We start from the raw sequence: 13,956 nt of genomic DNA, 5'->3' as shown, positions 1-13,956 counted from the left end.
TCTTTTTTGTGGTTCTAGCGACATCTATTGGCTTTTTTGAAATTTTTTGTCTTGCTATGCATGTGTACCATAAATATTAATCATATGGCGCAAAAATCTCATTTTTGCTTATTTTGGTATTCAGGCACTTTTCATATGAGGCCGACGATACGTCAGTGAGGCCGTGGTTACAGATAAAACCCTTAAGAATTTCTCGTTTTCATTTTCTGTTGTAGTGTATTTAAATTTTGTCAGGGTAGTCATTATTTTTATAAATTCTCATACAAAACTAACACCAACAAGTACCGATATTTAGAATATTTCTGCTTTGAACAGCCTTGTATAGTCTCTCTAATCAAATATTAGTAAAAAGCATTAATTACTTTTTTGTAATTGTTCCTGTTAAATAAATGGCATTAAACAAATCCAATAAAATTTTAATGACATCCTTTCGTATAATGATATATTTCCATCTAGAATTTATCGACTCTACGCATTTCTTGTTATTAAAATTGTTGTCTTATTCGGTCAATCTTTCCCCTAAAAAAGGAAAGCAATATAAAAAAATTATACAAACATTTTTACTTTCTTTTCGTTTCGTGAACAATTGCTATGCTAATCAATTATCGTTTAACCGTGCCATAACCTTTTACCTTCCACACATAATAAGAGCCAGACCATTGTTGGATTAATCGTCCCATGCATACATATCGCCGTTTTAAACGATACCTCAGTTGACTATTTAAAATAAAAAAGGAGTAATCTACTAGAGAATCTACTCGTTTGCGTATGCGTGATGTATATTATCATTTTGAAGATGAAGATTACACACCAAGAGGAAATGTATGGGCTTTCACGTCGAGATAGATCTTTTTTGGACTTTGAGATTAAAAAAAATTATTATATTAGAATATTAATTATTATATTTCGAATTGCTTAAGTACGAGTTTTACATATAGAGGGTACCATTGATAACAAATCCACACGATTTAGACACAATTTTAACTTTCTGATGTCATCTGTCAAAAATTGAGCTGACATGGATTATTAGTTTGCAAGTAAGCGTAGTTTCATCATTATCAACCTGCACTCGTCCACTGCTAGATATATGTCTCCCTCAGCCCATTCTATCTCTATCCGTCTTGTGCGGCTTGCACCCCGTTAAGCCTTGGTTTCCTCGAAAGCGGCACCGACAAACTGCGACCGTAACACTGCGATGAATGACGTCATAAAAAATTGTACCACGCAAAATAATAATAATAGTTGAAAGACTGATAAGTTTGTACACACTTGAATTAATAAAGGAAATGAAAATATAGTATGTCAAAGTGTGTAAATAATTTATTTCTTTAGCTGAGCGCTTTCGACATAAACGTCATCATCGGAGCTAATGGTCAAATAGTAAAAAAGTACCGCTACATTGGGGTGTAATCATGTGAATCTTATAAATATAAATATGATTTTTGATTGCAAGTGCTAACTGCTTTGTCCTCCGTACAACACCAAACAGTAAAACAACAGAAAAAAAAAACCAAATACACGTTGCACAAACACATAAAAACTTTTTTCACAGTATGGGTGTAGGTATCACTCATCCATTTTTGGCGACAGTTGACTCTAGCGTATTTTATAAATCCTTGTCCCCCAAATTTAGAATCTTTTGTACTAATTTCTCTTAGAGCTTAACGTCTGGAACATCTTCGAAATTAGGGAAATTCTCTTTGCATTCTCTTATTTGATTTCTTGAAAAAAGTATGTTTATTGTTCCGTATTTCGTACCAACTCTATATAAACCGTCAATTATTGTTTTATCGTGTATGATACCCAAAATATTTCGAGTATCTCCTTGGCACGCGTTCGAGCATGCGTTGTGCACAAACAGAAAAGAATAAAATAAATAAAGGAAATGCGATTGAATGTTTTCATGCCCAGGCTAATGCTATGAAACAATTAAGTGAAAAAAAATGTCTTCCAATTTCGATCGGAAATATTGTAACAATATTTATCCCCAGCTTTGATAGAGTCAAAGAGGATGCTCGAAATATTTTGAGTAGCATACAAGATAAAACAATTGACAACAATTGGTACGAAATACGGAATAATAAACAGACTTTTTCAAGAAATCAAATAAGAGATTGCAAAGAGAAATTTCCAAATTTCGAAGATGTTCCAGACCTTAACGACGTTCTACACCTTCGTTCCGGGTATGCCTCTCAGAGGAAAGGGGGGGGGAACTTATATGCAAGCGAAAGTTGGTAACAATGCATTTATAGCAGAATACTCAAATCATATGTTTCAGTATTGAATACTTTATAAAAATAAATTATAATAAATTACGGAAATTACGGAATAAATTACGGAATTAATTATAATAAATAAATTAAAAATAAATGGTACGGTAAACAATCCTCATTTTTTAATATGTTATTCCTTACAAAAAAAACCTTTCATTTAAGCACAAATAATTAAATATCGTAAATTTGGGTCAAAAGTTATTAACTTTTTAAGAATTCCCATAAGAGCCCATGTTAAAACTTAACTTTGCCCTTAATAGTAATTAAACGGCACGGTAAAACAATTTTTTAAAAATCAAGTCTTAGTTTTTTGAAGTAAACTATAACATACTTAAATTTCATGCAAATCCTTAATTCTTTGCCGAAGGTGTAGAACGTCGTTAAGCTGTCTCTGTTGCTAAGAGAAATTAGTACAGAAGGTTCTAAATTTGGAGGACAATGATTTATAAAATGCTACTGCAATAATAAATGCTCTTTCAAATTACGTAAGTGTATTGTCCTTTTCATGAGCATTTTTCAGTGCGTAACAAAAGATAGGAAAACGGGTAAGTCCGTGATAATACACATTTATGACATTTATTCTAACATGACAGAACATTTAAATCTGACAGTTGTCACATTTTATTTTCAATTTGGAATAAAAACAAATCAAATGTGTTTATTGCATTTATAAAATGGTATTTTCTTTGATTTGTATAGTCTTATAAATTATACAGATTATATTTGTAATATTATTATCTACTTAAAAAAAAATTATTTTTTTTATTATGGCGCCATCTATCGACAACTAGAATAACTAGAATAAATATTGTAAATGTCTATAATCACAGACGTGCCTTTTTTTCTGTCACATACAATTTAATGCGTTAGAAAGAAATCGAAAAACTGTGACGCACTGAAAGATGATCATGAGAAAAAGAATAGAAGGTCTAACGTATTGTGCAACTTTAAGTGCCATAATGCCTCAACATGTGAGAATAAACATTATTTTTTTTATTTTAATTATGACAATATAAAAATAATAAACATTAAAATTAAAAAATGACGTTTTATTAAACCTAATCTAACAAATTACGACATTTTAATAGCTGATCGGGGTTTGACTAGTTAAACCCCGATTTCATAAAATTAAATTTCGACCTTTGCCTGATCAACTTGGTCTCTCCTAGGTTTGACTAGTCAAAGGCCGAAACTGTAATTGAATCGTTTATTTCAGAAAGGGGTCAAGTCACAAAAACCTGCTTTTGAGAAAAACAAAAAAAAAACGTGTTTACATTCAACAAAAATTTTATTTATATAAAATAAAAATTCTCACTAATAACCTGTAGTGTTTGTCAAAACGTATTGTATTTTTCAAAAATTTATCTTGTTAATTTGTTTAAGAAAAAAATAAATAATTTTTTGCACTTGGCCCCTTTCTGAAATAAAGTTGGTGTTTATATTCAACAAAAATTTTATTTATATAAAATAAAAATTCTCACTAATAACCTGTAGTGTTTGTCAAAAATTTTTGTATTTTTCAAAAATTCATCTTGTTAATTTGTTTAAGAAAAAACTAAATAATTTTTTGCACTTGGCCCCTTTCTGAAATAAAGTTGGTGGTTACAAAAGTTTTAAGCAAGGAGTCATGCGTTGTTTGGCCCCTTTCTGCACTAAACGCTAATTTCTCTGCGCTGCCAAGGCAACACTATGGCAGCAATTGATTCCTTTCTGCAACAAAACTGTATTTACGTTTAAATTAAAAAATTCCAACAAAAACTCATTTTGTCAAAATTAGTCACTTGACCCCTTTCTGAAATAAACGATTCAATTTATTTCGGGCTTTGACTAAGACCGTCAGTCAGACCTGAGGTTTGCCTAGTCAAACCTAGGAGTGCCTGAAATTCGGGCTTTGACTATAATATATGTGTTATAGTCAAAGCCCGAATTTCAGGCACTCCTAGATTTGACTAGGCAAGCCTCAGGTCTGACTGACGGTCTTAGTCAAAGCCCGAAATAAATTACAGTTTCGGCCTTTGACTAGTCAAACCTAGGAGAGACTAAGTTGGTCAGGCAAAGGTCGAAATTTAATTTTATGAAATCGGGGTTTGACTAGTCAAACCTCGATCAGCTATTAAAATGTCGTTATTTGTCAGATTAAGTTTAATAAAATGTCATTATTTAATTTCAATGTTAATTATTTTCATATTGTCGTAATTAAAAAAAATTAGTGTGTATTCTCACATGTTGAGGCATTATGGCATTTAGAATTGCACAATACCTTAGACCTTTTACACTTTCATAATTTTGAAGAGCATTTCTTATTGCTGTTTCTTACTGTTTATTGTTCCGTATTTCTTACCAGCTCTATATAAATCGTCAATTGTTTTATCTTGTATGATACCCAAAATATGTCGAACAACTCATTTGGCTCTATCAAAACTGGAGATAGGAATTGTTACATTTTTCCGATTAAAATTGGAGGAAATCTTTTTTCACTTGATTGTTTCATAGCATTAGAATGAGCGTGAGGACCTTAAATCGCCTTTCCTTTATTTATTTTAATCTTTTTGTTTGTGCACAACTCATGCATTTTATTATTCTAATTGGGAAATAAGCCACAATTTACCTTGAAAAATGATTTTATTAACGTTTCGACTTCCTCTTCGGACGTCGTTGTCAAAATACAAAATATTAATAAATTAAACAAACATGTTGCAAACATTCATATCGGCCATTCCGACATATATTATACATTTTAAAATAAAAGACTTTGAAATGCTATTGCCAATATTTACGAGTTGCGTTCCTGGGACGACTTTATTGAAAGATAGTTCGTTCGATTACATGAAATCATTTTAACTCAAGAATATCGGTCAAAAAAATCATAACATGTGATCTGTCTCTAAAAAGACAACCACATGCAATGGTGACAGTATAATTCTCGTGTTAGTGATTCCACAGTAAATCACTCGGAAAAAACAGGAAAAAACCTCATGATAGTATCCCGACATTGTAAGTATCTGGTCTTACATTCAGTTTACTCTCAAAACTAACACCAAATTACGATTTTAAAATACGTGGGTAAGTTATTTTAAGTTATAATTATTATTAATAATACATATTGTTCGTCCGCTATAAACTTTCCCATGCGTTACGATTTAGTTTCAAACAAATTAAGTCAAAACATAAAGTGAAACGAACGTCGATGTGTATATCTACATTTTGTATACTGTATACTACATACTACACATATCGGCGTACGTTTCACTTTATGTTTTGACTTAATTTGTTTGAAAATGAATCGTGACGCATGGGAAAAGTTATAGCGAACGAACCATAGATATATAAATAATACTAAATTATAAATTATGTACTATCCTTGATATATGTTATTGTCTTACTAATGGTATTTTCTTTCTATTCACTTCCTCTTTTAGTATGGGTAACCACATCCTAATGCATTCTACCGGGAAATTTGCGACACAATTAGTTTCATTTAGCATAATTAGAGCCGCTTCTGTGATTGTTCTCTTTTTACTATAACAATAACTATCCCCAGCTTTGATAAAGCCAAAGGAGATGCTCGAAATATTTTGGGTATCATACAAGATAAAACAATTGACGGTTTATATAATATAGAGTTGGTACGAAATACGGATCAATAAACACACTTTTTCAAGAAATGAAATAAGAGAATGCAAAGAGAATTTTTTTAATTTCGAAGATTTTCCAGACGTTAAGCTGTCTCTAAGAGAAATTAGTACAGAAGATTCTAAATTTAAAGGACAAGGCTTTATAAAATGCTGGTGCAGTAATAAATGTGCAACTCTAAATGCCATAATGCCTCAACATGTGAGAATAAACACTACTTTCTTATTTTAATTACAATATAAAAATAATAAATATTAAAATTAAAAAATGACGTTTTATTAAACCTAATCTAACAAATTACGACATTTTAATAGCTAGTCTATGACTAGTCAAACCCCAATTTAATAAAATTAAATTTCGACCTTTGCCTGATCAACTTAGTCTTTCCTAGGTTTGACTAGTTAAAGGCCTAAACTGTAATTTATTTCAGGCTTTGATTAAGACCGTCAGGCAGACCTGAGGATTACCTAGTCAAACCTAGGAGTGCCTGAAATTCGGGCTTTGACTATAACATATGTACTAAAATCGTCGTGAATAACTTTGTTGCGACGGCGTCTCCTTGTCGTATTCCTGACTCTTTACAGAATTTATTTGTTTCTTATTCAGATAGTCTTACACTAGCCATTGTATTTTGGTAGATATGTTTGATTATGTTAGTATAACAATGGTCTATTCGGCATTCTGTCAATCCTTGTAACCCTATCTGCTGGTTATGGTAAGCGCTGTTTCACATTATAAGAATTTCGACCGTGCGATGGTTAAAATCTACATAGTGGCTCGAAATATTTCTTCCTTCACCGCTTGAAACGTTCGGCGAAGGGAGAAAGAAGCCATACGATTGCTATGTAAATTTTAACCATCGTACGGTCAAAATTCTTATAATGTGAAACGCGCTAACGAATGCTTTCTCATAGTCCACGAATATCAGTGCCAATGGATTGTTGTATTCTGCAGACTTCTCTATTAAGTTCTTTATTACTAGCAAGTGGTCGTTAGTGCTATATTCCGATCTAAATCCAGCTTGTTATCTAGGCTGATAGAAGTCTAACTTCTTTTTTTGATAATTTTTGTGAAACATTTATACATGTCTATAGCAAACTGATAGGGCGGTCGTTTTTAGATCTGTTATGTCACCTTTCTTGTGTAATAAAACAATGACTGCATTGTTTCATCGAGAAAGGGTTTTCCCTCATGGTAGATGTATTCGGTAAAAAGTTTCAACCTTGTTTGATCGTCTCAATCACTATTCCGGTATCGCCAGGGGATCTGATTTTTTATTTCTGAAAGTGTCTTTTTACTTAGTATGGTGTTATTTCTGGCAATAATTCGGATCCCTGGTTTGTGATTTTGGGCCGTGGCTGATCTTGTCTTACCTTGGTGCTCTCATATATTTCGTGATAAAAGGATTCGACAACATGAGTATTTAGGTTCTATCCCTAGCAATATTTTCAACTTTTTTTCTTATTCTGTACATATTTTATGTACATATATTATGGTATTAGTATAGTGAGCCTTATTTTGTAATATGTGAATTCAGGAAAAATCTGAATTTTTCTCAAAAATTTTAAGGAAAGGGAAAAATGGAAAGGAACTTCTTCGCGTTAAAAATCTTACGCCTTTTATACTGTTCTCGAACGATAATTAAATGGAACAGGGATTATTGCTAAGGAATAAAGGGTAACGATTTTCCCCGATTTACTTCCATCAAAGAAATCGTATCCCAAGATTCCTACCTTAAGGACTTCCCCCTAAGTTAGTCTATTGTCGTCTCCACTAAAAGGCTTTAATACTTAGTTTTTTTTTCAATTTTTTTTAGTTGTACCAAATATCAGTCATTTGATCTAGTTTCTATTGTACATCATCAATAATAACTCGAATATTCGTTCTTAAATCGCAGTCAGTCTAATTTTTCCAGTACATTAATTACACCAACCTTGAAGAGATTCGTAAAATTTACATTGCGAGTAAAAAACGCAGAAAAAAACAACGAGATAATTACCACAGATACATAAAGCACCAGGTTAACGAGGAGCTAAAACGTAAAAGTCATTATACATATACAAAATGGTACGAAATACATTCGTATTATTTATTAAAGAATAATGACAAGAAGCGTGAAAGTAGGTCTGCTATTTCGATGGGTTTTGCCTAGGGAAAATTTGCAACTGCCAATTAGAAATTTACAATCGGTTACAGTATACGCACATCAAAATATAAGAAAAATACGGAAATTACAGATTTCTTTAGCCTTACAGCTTTACAGTTTTCTAAAAAACGAAATCTTCAACAAAAGGCTTTGACGCATATATATCTACATCTTCTACAAAACAATAAATATCGTTCAAATGAATAAAGTGTTTTATCCAAATTTTTAGTTATAAATAAAATGGAATGGGATCAAATGGCAATTAAACAAAGATCGCTTCAAAGTATAAAGGGCCTAGCCGGGTAAGATGGTGAAAAGTGCCCCCAACTCAATTTAAATTCCATATAGGTCAATTTTTAGCACATATAGAGGAACTCACTTTCTGAAATTTTTAGCCCCCTAGGTGGTCACGTGACCCCCCTAGAGCCTAATTAGGCTTTTTATGTTTTTATTTTTTATCTCAGCAGCGTCAAGAGCTAGCCAAAAACTTTATTTAAAAAAGTTGTAACTTTCAAAAATATCTATATGAAAAATTTTTTTTTACTTTTGGCGGGAAATTCGAATTTTTAGAACAATTTTAAACTTTTAAATAACTCTGAAAAAAACTAAGACACTCGTTTTTACGAAAATCAAATATAACGTGTATTTTTGCACAATCTTTCACTCTGAATTTTTTCAGATTTTTAAAATTGGTGAAACGTACCTTTAAAAATAAAAAAACCGCATTTTTTCGGTTTTTTTTTTTTTTCGTTTTTTGATACAATTTTATACATATTATTCAAAAAAGGTAACACCGTCACTAGAATAGGTAAAAAACTGAAAAATAATTGGGGTTTGCTTTATAAAATTTTTTTGTAACGCCATCCATTTTCAAGATACAGGGCGTTGAAGAAAACAAAATTTTACACATTTTTTACGATTTTGCTGAAACTACTGGCAACATTGTAATAAAACTTGGGGGGTTTTAAGAGGTAGTTATTATGCATGTTTTGACATACAATTAAGGATTTGATATTCATCATTGGCGCGCATAGGGGTAATGGTCTGAACTTTTTAAAGAATAAAGATAGTACGCCACTGACATATTTCAAATTAACAATCGTTTTTGAATTCCTCGTTCAATTTGTGACAAAAATCTATCTTCTTATTTTTTCATACGACGCGCCATTTTTATTCAAAAAATAAAAGATCTTAATCCTTACAAAGCATTCGAACTTCTAGTAGTTTCTACATCTACATAATATAATAGTACATAAACTCGTACATCCATTATAAAAATTAATTCAAATACTTTGGAAGCCTTAAGATATTTTATTTTTTGCAACAAAACGGGGCGTGGTATGAAAAAATGGGAAGATATATTTTTTGTCACAAATGGAACGAGGAATTCAAAAATGATTGTTAATTTGAAATATGTCAGTGGCGTACCATCTTTTCTTCTTTAAAAAGTTCAGACCATTACCCGTATGCGCGCCAATGATGAATATAAAATTCTTAATTGTATGTCAAAAAATGCACAACAACTACCTCTTAAAACCTGCAAAATTTTATTGCAATGTTGCCAGTAGTTTCGGCAAAATCGTAAAAAATGTGTAAAATTTTGTTTTCTTCAACGCCCTGTATCTTGAAAATGGATGGCGTTACAAAAAAATTTTATTAAGCAAACCCCAATTATTTTTCATTTTTTTACCTATTCTAGCGACGGTGTTACCTTTTTTGAAAAATATGTATAAAATTGTATCAAAAAACGAAAAAAAAACCGAAAAAATGCGGTTTTTTATTTTTAAAGGTACGTTTCACCAAATTTAAAAATTTGAAAAAATTCAGGGTGAAAGATTGTGTAAAAATATACATTATAATTGATTTTCGTAAAAACGAATGTCTTAGTTTTTTTTAGAGTTATTTAAAAGTTTAAAATTGTTCTGAAGATTCGAATTTCCCGCCAAAAAATTAAAAAAAAAAAATTTCATATAGATCTTTTTGAAAACTACAACTTTTTTAAATAAAGTTTTTAGCTAGCTCTTGACGCGGCTGAGATAAAAAATAAAAACATAAAAAGCCTAATTAGGCTCTAGGGGAGTCACGTGACCACCTAGGGGGCTAAAAATTTCAGAAAGTGAGTTGCTCTATATGTGCTAAAAAGTGACCTATATGGAATTTAAATTGAGTTGGGGGCACTTTTCACCATCTTACCCGGCTAGGCCGTTTGGGAAAATGATATTTTATAATACCTATAACTGAATAATTGAACTATTTAGATTACAATAGTACATTATAAAAATTTCCCAAAAGTGTGAAACTACGTATGGCACGTACCTAATAATTTTCTCTTCTTTATAGTAGGTATAATTTCAAGTTCAATATTCAGTGCCCAGCACTACCTGATTTGTGACTCTATCTGCGCCTCTCTCTTCTGATGGAGTTCCTTATTTAGTGTCCAGTTTTACACACCGTATAATGTGTAAAGGAAACACATAACACTTAACCATTTTGAATATTAAGAGCATACAGTAGCGATCAACAGGTAGCAACAAACGCGGTCCAAGATTCCGGCTATAATTGAAGGAGTCGGGGCAATAAGGGACCTAAGCCTCATTTGAAAAGTTTTAAGTAAATCACGTTTAAAGTTTTTGACAAAATCCTGAAACCACATTTTATATTTTATAATGTTTACCTTAATTCCTTACATGCATAATAAATTCTTAAATATATTTTTTCAAAGACAGATACAAAATGACACTGAATTTTTTTGAGAAAAAATTTATTAAACAAATAAATGTGGCTTATGACTTTTTTGAAAATAACAAAATGAACCATTCTAAAATCAAGAATATACCTACAATATTATTTTTTATTAAAAAAAATCGGTTTCATCATCCCTGTCTACTTCCTCTGTTTCATCAACTTGGTTATAGCCTTGTTCAATGTTACTTGTACTGATTCCAATAATACTGAGATAAAACTGCTGGATTGTGAGAGGAATATATTGTAAAAGTTTCTTATATCCTGAATTTTTTTGATGTTCAGTATTATTGGTTGTCACCAAACTTTACAACCCTCTTACCAACATTTACTTCATCAAACGCTCCATTTATGGTGTGTTTAATGAATATGGAATTTGGGTGTTCGCTATCGAACCAAGAAGAGACCAAGCCACCTATTAAATAAAATACGTTTTTGGTCTTAAAACGTGTTATTAACAAACGAATTTAAATAGAATATTAGTGTTAATGGCTCTTTATCAATAAAAAAATTTAAAACATTTGGGGCTGCGTTTTACTAAAAAAGTAAATTTAATGTTATTATAACTTATTAAGACACAAGCCACATAACCTACAGCAAGAAGGTCTCAAGCTACTAAAATGTTTTCTTACCTTTTTCGGAGAAGATTCATAACTTTCATTGGAAATCGTATGCTTAGAATATTCTCGATCCTTTACAGAATCGTCAGAGTCAAAATCCGAACCAGAACTGCTGTATTTTTCCTTATAAAATAATTGTTTTTCTTTCAACACTCTCCGATCATGTGTCGCCATGTTGATTTTACTGTGGCTTATGACGTTCTTGCTTAAAAATTCTCCATGATTTTTCAAGTCGGCAACAAGGTCATCATAGCCTGGTGGCCAAAATAAATTTTATTGTCCAATAGCCGTAAAACTTCGTTGGTGGCTTGAGACCATTGTTACAGGGCCCGTTTTACTAAAATCTTCAAATTTCAAAAAATGTGGCTTAGGTCCCTTATTGCCCCGAGCCCTTCAACTTTGAATATTTTGTCGAGATATTTGGCACATATATTCGTAATATAATAAAGAATGGCGGTACAGAGTCCAATTGCAAAAATATGTTAGTATGTGGAAATTACCCTATAACTAAATAAAATAATGCAAAAAGGAGCCTGTAGCGCCATTAAGAAAGACAATAAAATACACTTTCTTCAAATAAACTTTTTTATCCCATGCCTAGATTTTGTGTCACATTGGAACTACTAAAAATCGATTTTCTATAACAAGAAATCGAACGTGACTGACTCGGCAACATTTCGCGCATATGTGTATAAAAATTATTGTTTTTGATAGTATTAAATGTCACTGTCAGTGTCGAATTACCGACGCACTGTTGCCTCACTATTGAAAGTTCGCAGAACTTTCGAAAAACAAGAATATTGATGACGAGCTACTGTTTACTCTGAAAGAAAGTTTTTCTAGTAAATAAAAATGTTAGTGGCTCACTTGCACTAATAACACACATATAAAAATAATGCATTATTATATTGCATCGACCTACATTTGCCACATAATTGAACATAATTTTTATCAGCGGTTGTAATTAGATTTCTTACCTTACTGGTTAGCTTCACAGTAAATAATATCGTTTATGGAGATATAAAGATTCAACATAATTACGTATACATAGATATTACCATCAGTAATAAAATTTTGTATGGGTACGTATGTAAGATTTTAATTGACATTTATGATTGACGTGTGATTTGTGGGGTTTTAAATACTGAAGTATTGAAATAGTCCGTTCTTTAACGGTAAAATATTGCAAAACCTCTAAATTTTAAAGATTGACATCCGCTTGGATTGACATGAAATTTGGCATACACATAGCTAACAAATGGGACATCATCGGCCTCAGCGAAATCAGACGAAGAGGAGAAGCCCAAATTACTCTTAAATCGGGACATTTATTTCATTTTAGAGGAGAAGAAGACACTTCACACGGTGGAGTAGGATTTATTATACATAGAAAACACACCCAAAATATAACTAAAATTAACAGCATAAGTCCCAGGATTGTATACCTCATCTTCAAACTAAATGCAAGATATAACCTTAAGATAATCCAGGCATATGCTCCAACGACAAGCCACTCCGATGAAGAAATTGAAAAATTTTATGATGACCTAGAAACAGCATTACATACTACACCAGCATATTATACAATAATTATGGGCGACTTTAATGCGAAAATTGGCTTCAAACAAGATGATGCAGAAGTAGCAATGGGCAAGTATGGGTATGGCGACAGAAATGAACGAGGACAAAAACTGCTTAATTTCTTACACCAGGAAAATTTATCCATGATGAACTCTTTTTTCGATAAAAAGCCTCAGCGTAAATGGACATGGATAAGCCCAGATGGCAGTGTCAAAAATGAGATAGATTTTATCATAACAAACAGAAAAGAAATCATTAAAGACATTGAAATACTTAACAAATTTTCGGTAGGAAGCGACCACAGATTAATCCGAGCAAAGATACGATTAAATGTCAATTTCGAAAGAACCAAGATGATCTTCAAAACACGAAAGACGAAATGGATTCCCCCAGGAAACAACAACCTCTATGAAGATGTACTAACCAGACGTATACAAGACCTTGAAAACGACATAGAAGACATTGAACAAGCAAATAATGTCATAACGAAAGCACTAAAAGAAACAGAAAGGGAGTGCTGCCCGACTGTCGTGACCCATAAAGAAAATTTAAGCCAAGATACCAAAGAGTTAATAAGTAAAAGAAGACAATTGACGGAAAAATACGACTCCAACTACACAACACTGAAGAAATTAAATAAAGATATCCACCGATCAATCCGAAAAGACATAAGAGAAAACAACACAAGAGAAATAACTCACATAATTCAAGAAAACAAAGGTTTAAAAGTTTTGAGGCGTAATACGAATAACATCGGTAACAAAAATATGTACAAAATCAGAAACAAAGATGGCAACATTGCCACGGATAAAGCCGAAATCCTCAAGGTTGTCGAATCGTTTTATCGCGAAATGTATGAGAGCACCAACGAAAGGCAAGATCAGCCCCTGCCCAAAATCACAAACCAGGGATCAGAATTAATGCCAGAAGTAACACCACATGAAGTTAAAAAGGCACTTTC

General features: G+C 31.9%; 1 long non-coding RNA gene across 1 annotated transcript; it reads right to left on the bottom strand.

Annotated features, from left to right (window-relative positions):
- Window positions 1-404: 404 nt before the first annotated feature.
- On the bottom strand, window positions 405-12,522 carry LOC114325554 (uncharacterized). Its single transcript, XR_003651697.1, has 2 exons — window positions 12,392-12,522; window positions 405-519 (listed from the first exon to the last, which is right to left on the bottom strand). It is a non-coding gene; the product is annotated as an uncharacterized LOC114325554 (long non-coding RNA).
- Window positions 12,523-13,956: the final 1,434 nt, after the last annotated feature.

Source organism: Diabrotica virgifera, chromosome 3, assembly GCF_917563875.1.
Source record: "Diabrotica virgifera virgifera chromosome 3, PGI_DIABVI_V3a".
Taxonomy (NCBI): domain Eukaryota; kingdom Metazoa; phylum Arthropoda; class Insecta; order Coleoptera; family Chrysomelidae; genus Diabrotica; species Diabrotica virgifera.
This window is presented reverse-complemented; position numbering and strand designations above follow the sequence as displayed.